General features: G+C 44.4%; 1 protein-coding gene across 1 annotated transcript in view; it reads left to right on the plus strand.

Annotated features, from left to right (window-relative positions):
- The first annotated feature begins 1599 nt into the window (after window positions 1-1599).
- The window catches only part of Pogz (pogo transposable element derived with ZNF domain), a 56938-nt gene continuing 44283 nt past the window's right edge, over window positions 1600-14254 (plus strand). Inside the window, exons 1-3 of the mRNA XM_057793252.1 lie at window positions 1600-1670; window positions 13608-13746; window positions 13844-13970. The gene's annotated coding sequence lies outside the window, so the exon portion shown is untranslated. The remainder of the gene's footprint in view (window positions 1671-13607; window positions 13747-13843; window positions 13971-14254) is intronic.

A 14254-nucleotide genomic window follows, 5' to 3' on the forward strand; every position in this document is an offset into this window, starting at 1 on the left:
GGAGGGGTCTGGCATATTCTATCTCTCAGAACCTTTTTTTAATTAATTCACTAAAGTCTTAATCTAAGTAAACAGCTCAGTAAATCTCTTCAACAGGTATCCACGCGTTAGTTGACAGCAGACAATAAACAGCTCCAAGAAGTGCTTCAGTCTTTCCCGCACACCCTAGAAACTCCATACAACTCATGGCAGAGACAGAAGGAAAGCCAGACTTAGAGCCTCCAGCAAATCACATGACCCGCAAGCCTCCTGGCACATACTTTCCATTACTTGATGGAATGGAAGCTGAGTCCCTAATCGCTTTTGACATCAATAGCTTGAATAACTTGTAGAAATTCTTTTCCCCTTGATCTTCATCAAGTGAGCTTAGCCTTTCTGTATTTAGACAAACTTCTCAGGTTGCTCACTGACAAGAAGGAAGGGGGTCCCACTGGCAGATTAAACACATTCTCCGCCCCACAAGACATTTAAGTCACATTCCCAGGTCAAGAGGGCCCACATTTGGTAAAGGACTGCAGGGCGGTGGTCAATGAAATGGGTACTGTGCTAGCCTCTGCCCATCCTAACGCTCCTCTATGTGTGGAGTCCCCAGTGTGGCAGCAACACTCATCCAAACCAGGGCTTATTATCTGACATACGAAAAGCATTCTGGAAGACATAACATAAATAATACTAGCTGCTGTCATTAAATTAATATGTACCGTTCCCTAGGCTTTTAAAAAATGCATAGCGTTGCGACGAGATGATCTCCGTTTCACTAAAGAATAAAAGAAGAGCTTTCTAATTTTCAAAGGTCCGGCCTATAGCACGGCACAGACTAGAAGAAGATGAAATCTTAACGCTGTTTCTAATGCAGTGAACAAGTATGTCAGATTGTTTAATCCAGAGTACCCAACAGCATCCTGAACTAAGCACACAAATCATGTCAACCAGCAGAACGAGGCTGTTGTGTGCCCCACTAAGACAGCAAGAACCACACTATTTGGTTTTTCTTGCAAGAAAGCAAACGATCCTAAGTCTGAATAGGAAGTATGTAAATTATTTATGAGTAAAATTTTAAAAACTGATCTGTGCTACACTGGGCTGAGCTAGGTATAGAATCCTACAGCTCGAAACAACGGCCTGTGTTAGAAAGAAGCGAAGCAAATCCCGAAGCCATCGCCCATGCTAATCTCCTCCCAGGTTGTTTTAGGGAGTGCGGCACCTTTTGGGAAAATTACCACCACCCCAAATCTTATTCTGGTGTCAGAGGCGTGCAGACCACAGGGCCTGCTTGCTGGGTCTGAGGGCCTATCACGACGTAATTTGCATGCAAATTAGTTTGAGCGAGAAAGAGGAAAATCTATATTCCAAATACTGTTTTTCTCCAAGTCACCTTATTTTCTGCACTTACGGTGGTTCCGTCCACATAGTCTAAGTAAGGCCTAGAGAGCATTAAGTAGAAATAATCAGTAAAAAAGATTGTCCTGGCAAAGCCCAGAGGACTCCAGGCTGGTGGAGATTCCCGCCCGCCTCCCTCCCTGCCCCCGGGCGGGGGCCTCTCGGGTGCTGGAGCCGTGGAGCAGCGCTGGGCGGACGCCAGGTTACCGCCCCGCACCACCCGCCTCGGGCAGCGCCCCGCACCGCCGGCACGTCAGACGCCCTCTTTTTCCCTGAAAACTTTCTAGACGGTAGGGACTATTTTCTTCCAATGTAACCTTCCACCAAACTGGAGGGAAAAGTTACCCGAGGCTGGAGCGGGTCTGGGGTCCGGGGGGCGGGGGGATTGAGGGGGACGGGGACCCGCGAGAACCAGGGTTTGAAAAACCTCTCTCTCTCTCTCTCTCTCTCTCTCTCTCTCTCTCTCTCTCTCTCTCTCTCTCTCTCTCTCTCTCTCTCGAAGGGCCAGTTATGATTATTGTGTTAATTGTTAAATGTTCACGCTGATGCTGAATACTTAAGATATGTTAAAGGAGGGTAGATTCCGTTAGATAAATGGTTGTCTGCAGACTTGCAGGTCTTAGGTTGTCAAGTCCTGCTTCCAAGTCCTTAGTTTTCACCGATAGGGTAAGCCAGGTCTCCAAAGAATGGATTCTTGAATTGTTAAGACAAATGTCATATCTGCACGCTGCCCTTTCAGGCATTGCTAAATTGTCTCCATATTGTGGGTGGGTACACCTGCAGAAATATTTAATGATTAAGAAACTCCATTGGACTGGCGTTAGTCAAAATGGATGAAAGATCAATTTAAGGGGTGTTAGGAAGAGAGAGAGGAAAGAAAGATTACATATTTAGATCACTGCTTTTTCATGAAGCCTGAATTGCGAAATCATGAAACTGTGGAGTGAGTGCTGTGTGTTTGGAATCAAGATGGAGAATACAATAATAACAATAATAATTTTCTTTGCAGTGCTGACCTTGAACCAAGGTCCTTGCACGTTCTAGGCAAGTGTCCCATGACTGAACTCTATCTCTAGCCCTAGGATGTATGTCTGACAATGCATTGCTTGGGGGGGGGTGTCGGAGGAGAAGCCTGAAAAACACCATGCTACACAGTGCACTTAATATTTTTGGACGCTTAGATATGAAAGGTTTAAAAAGGCATCTAGTTTATTTCTCTGCTTAGACAGTGTTTCATTTTAAGAATAGTACAGACTTAATTATCTTTCTTATCTTCCCATTTCAACATTTGCTCTATTTTGTGAATAATTTCCTTCTCTAAAGCTATTATTTCAGTTAGGGAGGTTATAAATTGAAATAGAAAGGCGTTTCTTTCACGCTCCTCACTTTTCTATAGGTCTTCTCTGTCAGTTGGACAATGGACACATCCCAAATCATGTGCCTCCACTCAAGTAGTCCCAGAGAAGTCTGGCTGCTGTGCTACCATGGGACCAAATATCCTGTGAATCTATCATCATCATATTTAATTTCTTTCTTTTTTTTTTTTTTTTGAGATAAGGTCTCAAGTAGCTCAGGTTAGTCTCAGACTTGCTATGTAACCAAGGATGCCCTTGAACTCCTGAGTCTTGTGCTTCTTCCTCCTGAGTACTGGGACTATAGATGGGCACCAATATGCTTTGTTTAGGGATGCTGGGAATTGAATCCAGAGTTTTCTGTACACTAAGTAAGTACTCTATTAACTAAGCTATTACTCTATCCCTTTTTTAGATGTATTTTTATACATATCTTTTGCCTGCATGCATACACACACGCACACATGCATGCACACACACACATGCACACACACACACACACACACACGCACCCCTGCTGCCCAGGAAGGTCAGAAGAAGGGATTGAATCTACTGGAACTCAGGTTACAGACAGTTGTTAGCTATCATGTGGAACTGACCCTCAGTCCTCTGGAAGAACAATCAGTGCTTTTAACCACTAAGCCATCCCTCCAACACCTACTCCTATTTTCCATGTTGACATTGCTGCATATCAGTCCCCCTTTGAGGCAGGATAGAAAGGAGAAGAGGATGAAAGGGAAAAGAGCCCCTCACCCTGGGCCTAGTTGAAGTCTCTGGCCAACTGAGAATCAAGAACCCCAGCACAATGAACACTATTTACTATGAGAGTGACCTACATAGAGATGATTCTCCTTTTATGGGGAGATATTTCAAATAAGCTTAAATAAAATAGGGATTGGAGAGATGGCTCAATCATTAAGAGCACTTACGCTTTTCCAGAGGACCTGAGTTCAGTTCCCAGCACCATATCAGACAGTTCGCTGCCTCCTGTAAGTCTAGCTCCAAGGGAACTGTTGTCTCCTGGTCTCAGCAGACATCGGCACATGCGGGGCACACACTCACACAGGGCCTCACACAAACAGATACACACAAGTAAAAAATAATAAAAACAAAATCTTGTTTGTTTGCCAAGACAAGGTTTCTCTATATAACAGTCCTGGCTGTCCTGGAACACACTCTGTAGACCAGGCTGGCCTCGAACTCACAGAGATACAGCTGCCTCTACCTCCCAAGTGCTGGGATTAAAGGCATGCGCCACCACTACCCAGATAAAAATACACCTTAAAAAGGAGTGTTTAAATAGTAACAAACTATGGCCAAACATCTGCAACAAATGTGGGTTTTCTCCTCCCCCAGCTGCAGCCTGCAAACCTGCGGTTTTCTAGGAGGCTCACGAGCAACTCCAGGTGCAGTGAAATTAAAATCTTGACCTCCTTGTGCAGTCTTTGTGACCTTTGAGAGTTTTTAACTGATTTGTTTAAAAATTATTTTTAACTCTCTCTCTATATATATGTGGGTGGGTGTGTACATGAGCACCCTTGACCTGAGAGGCCAGAAACATTGGGTCCCCTGGAACTGGAGTCACAGGTGGTTGTGAGGTACCCTACATGGGTTCTGGGTACTGAACCCTGGCCTTCTGCAAGAGCAATATGTGCTCTTAACTGCTGAACCGTCTTTCCAGCCCATGACCTATGGTTTTAACTTATCAGACTGCAATCCTATGCAACTCACTTCAGGACCACACTATAGACCTCATTATAAAAATAATAAATAGTAAAAGTTTCTTAGCAACCTGTTGAGAAGCCACCAGAATCGTATGGACGGCTTCGCTGAGACCCCTAAACATCATTCCTTCCAGTGTCCCCCAAGGCTGAGTGTGCATTAGCCTTTCTCTGACACCTTCCTATCTATTAGCCCCCCTACTCAAATCTCTGATAAGATCTCTTAATAAATCCCATCTCTGAGGTGGCGGCCAGTGTACTCTCCATGCAGACCCAGTGACCTGAATTGGATCCATGGAGCCCATTCCATGGTGTTGTCCTCTGATCTCCACGTGTGCACAATGGCATGTTCACACACACTCAGAATAAGAATTCAAAAAAACAAAAGTAAACCTCTTAAACTCGTTTTGTGCTGGCTTACCGTCAAGTTCTTTTCTGTCATGTAGTCCTGGCTTCACCCGAGTAGAGAGGTCCTGGAAACGAACTTCTCAGTTTTCTGCAGGAAGTATTGTGGAGATACACCTCTCCTTCTTACTGCACTGTTGCTGGCACCTTCTAGAGCTTCCTCCTCCTGAATGAGGAATTTGGAGGTCTGCCGTGCTTGACTCTGTCCCCATTAGCCAGGGGACTTGGGGTTGTGCTGAGCCAGCCTGTGGTTTGGGATGGAACTCTCTCTTTGCAACCGTCCCTCCCACACTTAGACACACTCCCTTGGCTCCTGCCACTCTCACTAGTTTGCCATTTGGTTCAGAAGGCTGTGTTTACACGTGGGTTGGTAGGCAGTCACCTACCACAGTTGCCAATAGTTGGTCAGTGACCTGCTGATAATATTAAGTGGTAATGACAGTAACAGAAAACTTAGTTATTTTGAAAGCTAAAATTTACTCAATACTTAATCCTCAGATTGTACATGCTTTAAGTAGACGGATTTGCCTAATAACTGTCTCCGGGGGAAATCGGCCTGGATAGGTGGAAGTGTTAAACAGTAGTTCAGGTAGGGTACAACTTCAGAAGTCTGACTTTCCTGCCTCGGGTTAGACAGACAGATGAGGGGAGGAGCCTTCCATCAGATACCTGGTTCCCGGTTCACTTTCCTCTCACTCACTCACTGAATATTAAGCCTGAGTTCTGCACCCAAATATCCTCCCTAAAATACAGTCTGGCATCTGTGAGAGCATTCAGGGACCTCAAAGTCTTACCTTGTTAACTGGCATTTGATGTCTACCAAGCGGACCTCCCAGAGCTCCTTGCCCACCAGGTGGAAGGGGATAATTGCATGCAGACCTAGACAGGGAGGGAAAGTGCTCTCAGAATACTGTGGGGAAGGGTTCAGAGTGCTGTGCAGATAGGTGCCTTAGCCAGGTGTAGGGGTACTCACCGGCGGTGCCAACACGTTAGGAGGCCCAAACTGGAGGGTCCCAAGTTCAATGTCAGTCTCTGTTGTATAGCAAGATCCTATCTCAAAAATAAATAAATAGATAAATAAATGAATAAAAAATAAAAAAGTGCCTTGGGAGAGAGAGAAAGCAAACTGGTGACCTGATGTAACTGATGTCTTCCACTTGGCTACCATTCTGCTTTGCCATAGGCCAAGGCTGCTATTAAGTTACCTGGGAATCGACCTGAACAGTAGATCTTGGAGTTGAAATATGGGGGTCACGGGACAGTGACTGGTGTATAAAGGAGAAAACGGGAGGAGGAGAATTCGAGAACAATTAGAAATGTAATTTAAAAACTTCAGCTTCACCGTTTCCTTCTGAACGAATGACTCTCACCTTAGTTGGCTCATGGCTTCCATCTGCCTGGGGACATGACAATGTGTAACTATGGTAACGATGTTTGTGGCGCTCAGAGTAAGGGTGCAGAGCAAGGCAAGACCTTGGTTAGTGAGCTTAGTTGCTTGAAAGACTGCCCACATTTTTTTCTTTTTCTTTTTTAGTTTTAAAGTAAAACCTCTCTCCAGTTGTGGGGACTTTAAACTCTGAGGACTTAACTCAGAGAATTGTCCTGCAGAGTGGAGAAGTTAGGGATTCTTTGAATGTTTGCCAGGCCATAAAATCCACTGCCTACTACTGAAAGAGCATAAAGGGGAGGAGGAAGGAGGAAACGGTGTTTTCTTGCCTGGGGATCATAATCAGGAAAAAGTAAACGAAAAGGAGGAACAGAAGAGAGCTACCTTTAAAACGTCTTACTAGGGGGAGTACATATGTGAGTGCGTGCGTGTGTGTGTGTGTGTGTGTGTGGTGTGTGTGCACGTGCGTGCATGTGGGTGACGGAGTGTGTGCACACTATGGAGGCCAGAGGTGATGTAGTTTGTTTTCCATAGTTACATGTGGAGACATGGGATCCTCAGAGCAAGCGGGCTAGGCAGACTTAGCAAGCTCTGAGTTTAAGTGGGAGTCCCAACTCTCTCTTTGGAGATCAGACTCAGCTGATTTAGGATCTTGCTCTATCCCAGATTGGCCTAGAACTCTCTATGTAGCTCAGGCTGACTGTGACACTGTGATCTTACTGCCTCAGCCTTCCTGAATATTGGGGTTACGGGTGTGTACCACCAGGACAGTAGTTTTGTTTGTTTTTTTTTTTTTTTAAATATTTTTATGGTTTATTTTACTTTATTTTATTTGCATTGGTGTGAAAGTGTCAGATCCCCTGCAACTGGATCTTCAGACAGTTGTGAGCTGACATGTGGGTGCTGGGAATTGAACCCCGGTCCTCTGGAAGAGCAGTCAGTGCTCTTAACCACCGAGCCATCTCTCCAGCCCCAGGACAGTAGTTTTTTAATTAACCTTTTAATTAATTAATTAACTTTTGTTTTGTTTTTTGAGACAGGGTTTCTCTGTTAGCCCTGGCTGTCCTGAAACTCATTCTGTAGACCAGACCAGTTTTCGAACTAACAAAGATCGACTTCATCTGCCTCTTGATTGCTGGGATTAAAGGTGTGCGCCACCATTGCCTGGCTTGGATTAATTTTTAAATGCTCTGAGCCAAATTCATTCTTGAAGTCTAACTTCAGCTGCAAGAAAGGGGTCCACATTTGCTTTGCTGTGATAAATGTCATGACCAAAAGTAACTTGAGGGGAAGAGGTTTGTTTCATATTACACTTCAGGATAACAATCAACCATTGAGGGAAGTCAGGACAGGAACTCGTGGCAGGAATCTAGAGGCAGGAACTGAAGCAGAGACCTGGGAGGAACATTGCCTACTGGCTTGCTCCCTTGGTCCTCTGTTCTCAGCTTCTTATACATCCTAGGACCATCTGCTCAGGGATAGCATTGCTGGCAGTAGGCTGAGCCCTCCCATATCAATCAACAGTCAGGACAATTTCCCACAGACATGGCCACAGGCCAGTCTGATCTGGGCACTCCCTAGGTTGAGACTCCCTCTTCTAGGAAATGCTTGGTTGTATCAGGTTGACCATAGAAATGAGTCAGAGCAGGTTTGTTTTTGATTGTTTATTTGTTTTGTTTTTCCAGACAGGATTTTTCTGTGTAGCTTTGGAGCCTGCCCTGGAGCTTACTTTGTAGCCCAGGCTGACCTCAGACTCACAGAGATCCACCTGCCTCTGCCTCCTAGAACTGAGATTAAAGGCCTGCACCACCACTGCCTGGCTAGAGCTGAGATTAAAGACCTGCACCACCACTGCCCAGCTAGAGCAGGTTCTTGAAAATGCAGAGTGGTCTGCACGAATATTTCTTGACCCAGAGTCAAGGCATTAGTCATGGGAATGGGGCCAGGCTTTCCAAAAGAGCCACCATATTTGCAGGGATGTAGAATCTGAGCGACCTTCCTCAATGCCAAAGACAATCAATTCCACTCACTGAAGCAGCCGGGCCACCTGGTCATCTGTGTTCTCTAGAGGCTCCTTGACATTCCAGATATGAAATAACATCCTATGTGAGCGATAGTAGTAACAGTGAGAAACCACCGGTTAGCAGAACGGTCTTCAGTTCTTTGACTACACAAGCCGTAGATAATCAGGAAAAGCAGCATTTCTCTGGGAGGTTCTTATCTAAAGAACCTGGGTGGGCGTGATCTTTCCTCAGGGTCAGCATACCCACAAATGGACCTCGGGTCTGAAGGTTCTGCAAATGTCTGTTCAAGTGTACATTTTTTTCTGAGATAGTCTATCCTCTTCATTAAGATGATTGAGGGGGGCTGGAAAGATGGCTCAGAGGTTAAGAGCACTGGTTGCTCTTCTAGAGGTCCTGAGTTCAATTCCCAGCACCCACATGGTGGCTCACAACCACCTGTAATGAGATCTGGCGCCCTCATCTGGCGTGAAGGTGACCATGCAGGCAAAACACTGTATATATAATAAATAAATCTTTAGAAAAAAAAGATGATTGAGGGGTTCATAATGCAGAAAAGGTTTAGAAAAATCATTCTTCTCGGCTAGAATCTTGGCATACTGGAAGAGGATATGGAAGCCATTCTTCTCGGCTAGAAATAGGTCCTTGGCATACTGGAAGAGGAGGGAGATGCCTGCCAGGAGCTGGGAGGAAAGAGGTTGGTGGAATTTGTTATAGCACAACTGCACTAACCCAGACTCAGCAACAAGAATTACTTTCTGGACAGAAGAAAGTGAAGTTGTTTTTCTTCTATAAAATTATTTCAAGCCATGTGTGCTGGTGCATTCCAAGCACTTGAGACACCGAGGCAGGAGGATCACCATGAGTATTGAGATACTGTCTGTCTGTCTGTCTGTCTCTCTCTCTCTCTCTCTCTTTCTTTCAAAGATTTATTTATTTATTTATTATGTATACAACATTCCTTTCATGTATGCTTGCATGCTAGAAGAGGGCACTAGATCTCTTTATAGATGTCTGTGAGCCACCATCTGGTTGCTGGGAATTGAATTCAGGACCTCTGGAAGAGCAGTCAGTGCTCTTAACCTCTGAGCCATCTCTCCAGTCCCTCTTTCTTTTTCTTTTTTAAAAAAATATTTAGGGCATGCTGTCCTGTAACTCCTGAGGCTGAGGCAGAAGGATCACTCCAAATTCTAGACCAGTTTGGTCTTCATAGCTAGTCTGAAGAGAGCCAGGACTACATAGTGTGACTTTAACTGAAAGAGAGACAGAGACACACGCAGACACACACACAGAGGAGACAAACCCCTCCTAAAGAAGGTTGACCTCTGTGCACACACAAACCTCTGAACCTTGATTTTCAAGAATTGCATCTCATCTACAATGATTAATCTTCAAATCCTTTGAAAGAATGAGCTGGTAAATTATTTACTTTTCTTGGTTGCTTTCTGGAAATTATTCATGGCTATATTAAAATGCAAATATTGTTAACTTGAAAAAGAGGAAAATCATTATTAATTTTTCTCAGCAGTCCATTATAACAGGAGCCAGTCAGACATCAAGTATCTATCAAATAATACAATTTATATTCCCATGAACCTTTATAACATTAATTAAATTACTAGGTAATCACACCTGGCCAACTCCATAGCAACAGCATAGTTTTGCTTGTGGGTGTCTCTTAAATAATATTAAGATGAAGCTACACTAAGTCATTATCACCTATGAAATCAGGCAGGAATTCACAGTGAAATCTTGCTGGCTAATGAAGTTGCTCTCGTGAATTTTTGCAAAATACATTTTGAAGCTAGAGACCTTTAATTGCTCCTTGCTAAAATCGAATGAGTAATCTCCCTTTCTCTCAAAACCCAATCTTTAAGTTTCTTTTCCTCAGCCCCAGAGCCCCTTGCATTTAAGGTGGTATCTGCAAATGAAAGCCGGCCACAGCTTCTAAGCTCATTATTCTGGGGCTGCTCAAAGGAGCTCCAGTAGCCGCTTACTTCCTGGTGATTTCCCTGTGGGGTTTGGCATCCCCCATCCTCCTTGCGGCTCTGAGGTGCTGACTTCCTCCCAGGCTCAGTGCAGTAGATGTTAATCCAGTTTAGGAGCTGCTCAGATGATGAAAATTTTTGTCATTTTTGTTCTTCCTACTACATTTCCCAAAATGAAGTCGCTTTATTTTTCAGCTTCTCCCACCCTGAGGGTATTGGTTTCCTTTCCACTCCCAACCACATTGCCCACAGCAACTCCTCCTGGTCCACCTCACACTGAACCCCAGTGACTGGGTCTGTGTATTAGCAGGACACCACAGAGCTTGCCTCTGCCTCTGCCTTTGTGCCTTTGCTGGGGGCATTTGACACTTTCCAAGCGACAGGTGGCCTTAATTTTCAACCTGTGGTGAAACCGTAATTCAAGGAAGCAAATAAGTGGACAAGAACCTCTCCCTTGCTATCTAATTGTGAAATGCTCCACTGGGGGCTGCCATTGACCTCCAATTTCCTTTCCTAGAAACCCAGCCGGAAAGGATTCACTGTCTCTAACCTGGCTACTGAAGATTGGTGTGTGTGTGTGTGTGTGTGTGTGTGTGTGTGTGTGTGTGTTTAAAGCAGTGTTATTATGAGGGTCTCATTTCTTCAGTAACTCGAACTACAGTGTTGTCCAGCTCCCTTTCCAGTGCTTCAGAGGCGTGTGTGACTTGATTTCTAAGGGTTTGCTTCATTTGTTCTCTTGCTCTCATTTCTCATCATAGTCAAGCTGGTTCAGAAGACAGAAAGGCCACAGCCATCCGTCTTTTCATCCCAGAAACCATGTGTTTCGTGATGACACCCAAATGCCCCAGCGCTGTCCAAATGAACACAGACAGTCCCTCTTATTACAGCGACGACATGGGCTGGAGAGTTTTCTTTTTGCCCAGCCCATAGTCACTGTATGCTGAGGATGAACTCTTGACCCCCTGCCTTCACTTCTAAGTCCCAGGATTGCAAGTCCGTGCTGCCAAGCCCAGCTTGTCCAGCCCCTTCTGAAATGGCGCTCTAGTGCCCTGAATTGGTACCTACTTTGCAGTTTCTCTGGCTACAAAATGCCTTTGTCTCTCAGCTATCCATTACTGCACTGTTCATTAATCCTGAGCACTGTGCTGTCCTATCTGTTCCGTAACTGCTTGCTGATGTTTACCCTCTGTTTGCTCATCCAGCCCTCCAAAGGTTTCCGTTTTCATGATCGGCATGTTTTCTTCCTTTTTTCCCTGATGGAAGTCATAGCGCTGTATTCACACAGTTCTGTTAGCTGTTGTGGGTCAAAGGTGTCTCCCGGAGCACAGACCAAATGACAGAAAAAAATAGGTATGGGAAAGTAAAAAACAAAACAAAACAAGAAAAAACTACAGAACTCACTCAGCTAAAGAGGTGGCTCCACCACTGCCGTCCTGGCCCGCCAGGATGAATACAGTAATATCCTCTTTGGTTTCCCTGTCAGCCCCTCCCACAAACAGTCAGAGATCTTTAAAAGCAGCAGATCACTTCACTTACGGTGGTTTTGCTTTCATCAGGACTAAATCCTGAACTCTGCTTCATTCTTTTCAGATTTTTGCCCACATGCTGCTTTAACAAGGCTTTCTCCAACAGCTCCGCCTAAACAGTCACTTCTCAGAAACAGTGCATGGGGGGGCAGTGGGGTGGGGGCGTGGAGGAGGGAGGGACTGGGCAGAGGGGAGGGGAAGCAAAAACAACAACAAATAAATTAATTAAAAAACAAAGCTAACAAGCAAAAAACAACAACAACAGGCCAGTCAACTTCTCTACCATCCCCTGCACTAGACGTCCAACCCGAAATCCACCCATTGCCATAGCATATACCAAATCACATACTATTTACTCATGTGGCACTTGGCAGGTTGCCTTCCTAGGAAGCAGATAAGCATCCTGGTCACAAAAGCCGTCAGTCTCTACCTGGTCATCTTGAGGCCTGCACTCTGAGAATTTAGTCATTCTGATATGGGAAGTCAAGGTCATATGGAGAGGCCATTTCTAAGTATTCTGGTCAACAGTCACAGCTGCGGTCCAGCGCAATAGTGCCAACTTCCAGACATGTACGGAAGCTTTTAAGATGACCGCAGCACCTACCACCATATAAGAGACAAATGAGAGTCATCTGCTTAGCCAATCACCTTCCTGAATCATGTGAGATAAGAAAATTTTTTTTTTTTTTTTTTTTTTTTTTTTTTTTTTTTGGTTTTTGTGGTTTTGGAGCCTGTCCTGGAACTAGCTCTGTAGACCAGGCTGGTCTCGAACTCACAGAGATCCGCCTGCCTCTGCCTCCCAAGTGCTGGGATTAAAGGCGTGCGCCACCACCGCCCGGCAAGAAAATATTTTTTTAACCAGTAAATTTTGGTGCTATTTGATATTTAATAATAACTGGTGGAGATTATTATGTGCGTATGTACAAGCTTACTATCTCTTATATCTGTGTCACATATACAAGGATTTGTGGATTTCTCTCTCTCCCTATGTAGCTCTGGCTGTCCTTGAACTCACTTTCTAGACCAGGTTGACCTAAAACTCACAGAGATCTGCCTGCTTCTACCTCCCCAGGACTGGGATTAAAGGGGTATACTACCACCATCCTGTGTTTTCTGTATTAGTATTGCTTTAATTAAACAAATAAATTCATGATTATTTTTATGGTTTTGTTTTTAATTATATATGAGGGTGGGGTGGAGGGTATATACATGAGAGTAGATGCCAATCAGACCAGAAGAGGGCACTGGATCCTGGGAGCTGGGGGAATAGGCAGTTGTGAACAGAATGGAGTGCTGGGAACTGAATTCTGATCTTCTTGAAGGGCAGCAGCAACTCATCCAGTGAGGCATCTCTCCAGCCCCAGGAACTTTGTTGATTACTGTATTCCTAGCACAGAGAACAGTGCCTGGCACAGGAAACACAGGGAATAAATATTGAATTAATGGTACAGCAGTGGTACAGGACACATCTTCAGAATGATGGATCATTGGCTTTTTGTGGTCAATAAAACATGGTACAATTTTCTGAGCTATCTTTCACTGGCTGCAAGTGACTGCCTGGTAGTTTGGAGAATATATACAAAGGAGGAGCTATGACTCTGGATCTACCCATCCCTGCACCAAGAACTTTTGTTTAGAAGTTGATTTGGAGCAAGTGTCAATATATGGCTTAAAGATCATTCTCAAATTTCCAAGGAAAATCCTAAAATTTTATCATCTCAGGACACAAAAGACAAACATTTTTAGCTACCAGAAGTTAGTTTATGTTCATGTGAAAAAGTGATAATCTTGAACGGACTAATCAATTTGTTTGAACCAATTCAACAGGCCATGCAATCTATGGTTCCCGAGACTGGGGAACCTCTGTCGAGCCTGCTCAAAATGATTTCGAAGCAGTTCCCACCGGAAGAATAGCCATGATAATCAATCCCAAGGTTTTCTCTCCAAAATCCAGAAAAGCTTGACGGTAAATTGGTTTTCTTTTCTTTTCTTTTTTCTTTTTTTTTAAAAAGATTCATTTATTTATTATGTATACAGTGTTCAGCCTCCATGTATGCCTGCAGGCCAGAAGAGGGCACCAGATCTCATTACAGATGGTTGTGAGCCACCATGTGGTTGCTGGGAATTGAACTCAGGACTTCTGGAAAAGCAGCCAGTGCTCTTAACCTCTGAGCCATCTCTTCAGCCCTGGTAAGTGGGTTTTCAACGTATTCATTTAGCTAGGTATGATGGTGCATACCAGTAGTCCTAACGCTAGGGAAGCAGAGGCTGGCATATTTATGTGAGTTCGAGACCGGCCTGTTCTATATAGTGTGTTTCAGGACAGTTAAGGCTCTGAAGAAAGGCCCTGTCTCAAAACGCGCACACACACACACACACACACACACAAAACCAAAAAAAAAAAAAGTACCACATTTAGACAAGGCCTCTGTCACAGAAGGCTATGGGACAAGTGTGTCTTAAAGAAGAGTGTT

Source organism: Chionomys nivalis, chromosome 18 (assembly GCF_950005125.1).
Source record: "Chionomys nivalis chromosome 18, mChiNiv1.1, whole genome shotgun sequence".
Lineage (NCBI taxonomy): Eukaryota > Metazoa > Chordata > Mammalia > Rodentia > Cricetidae > Chionomys > Chionomys nivalis.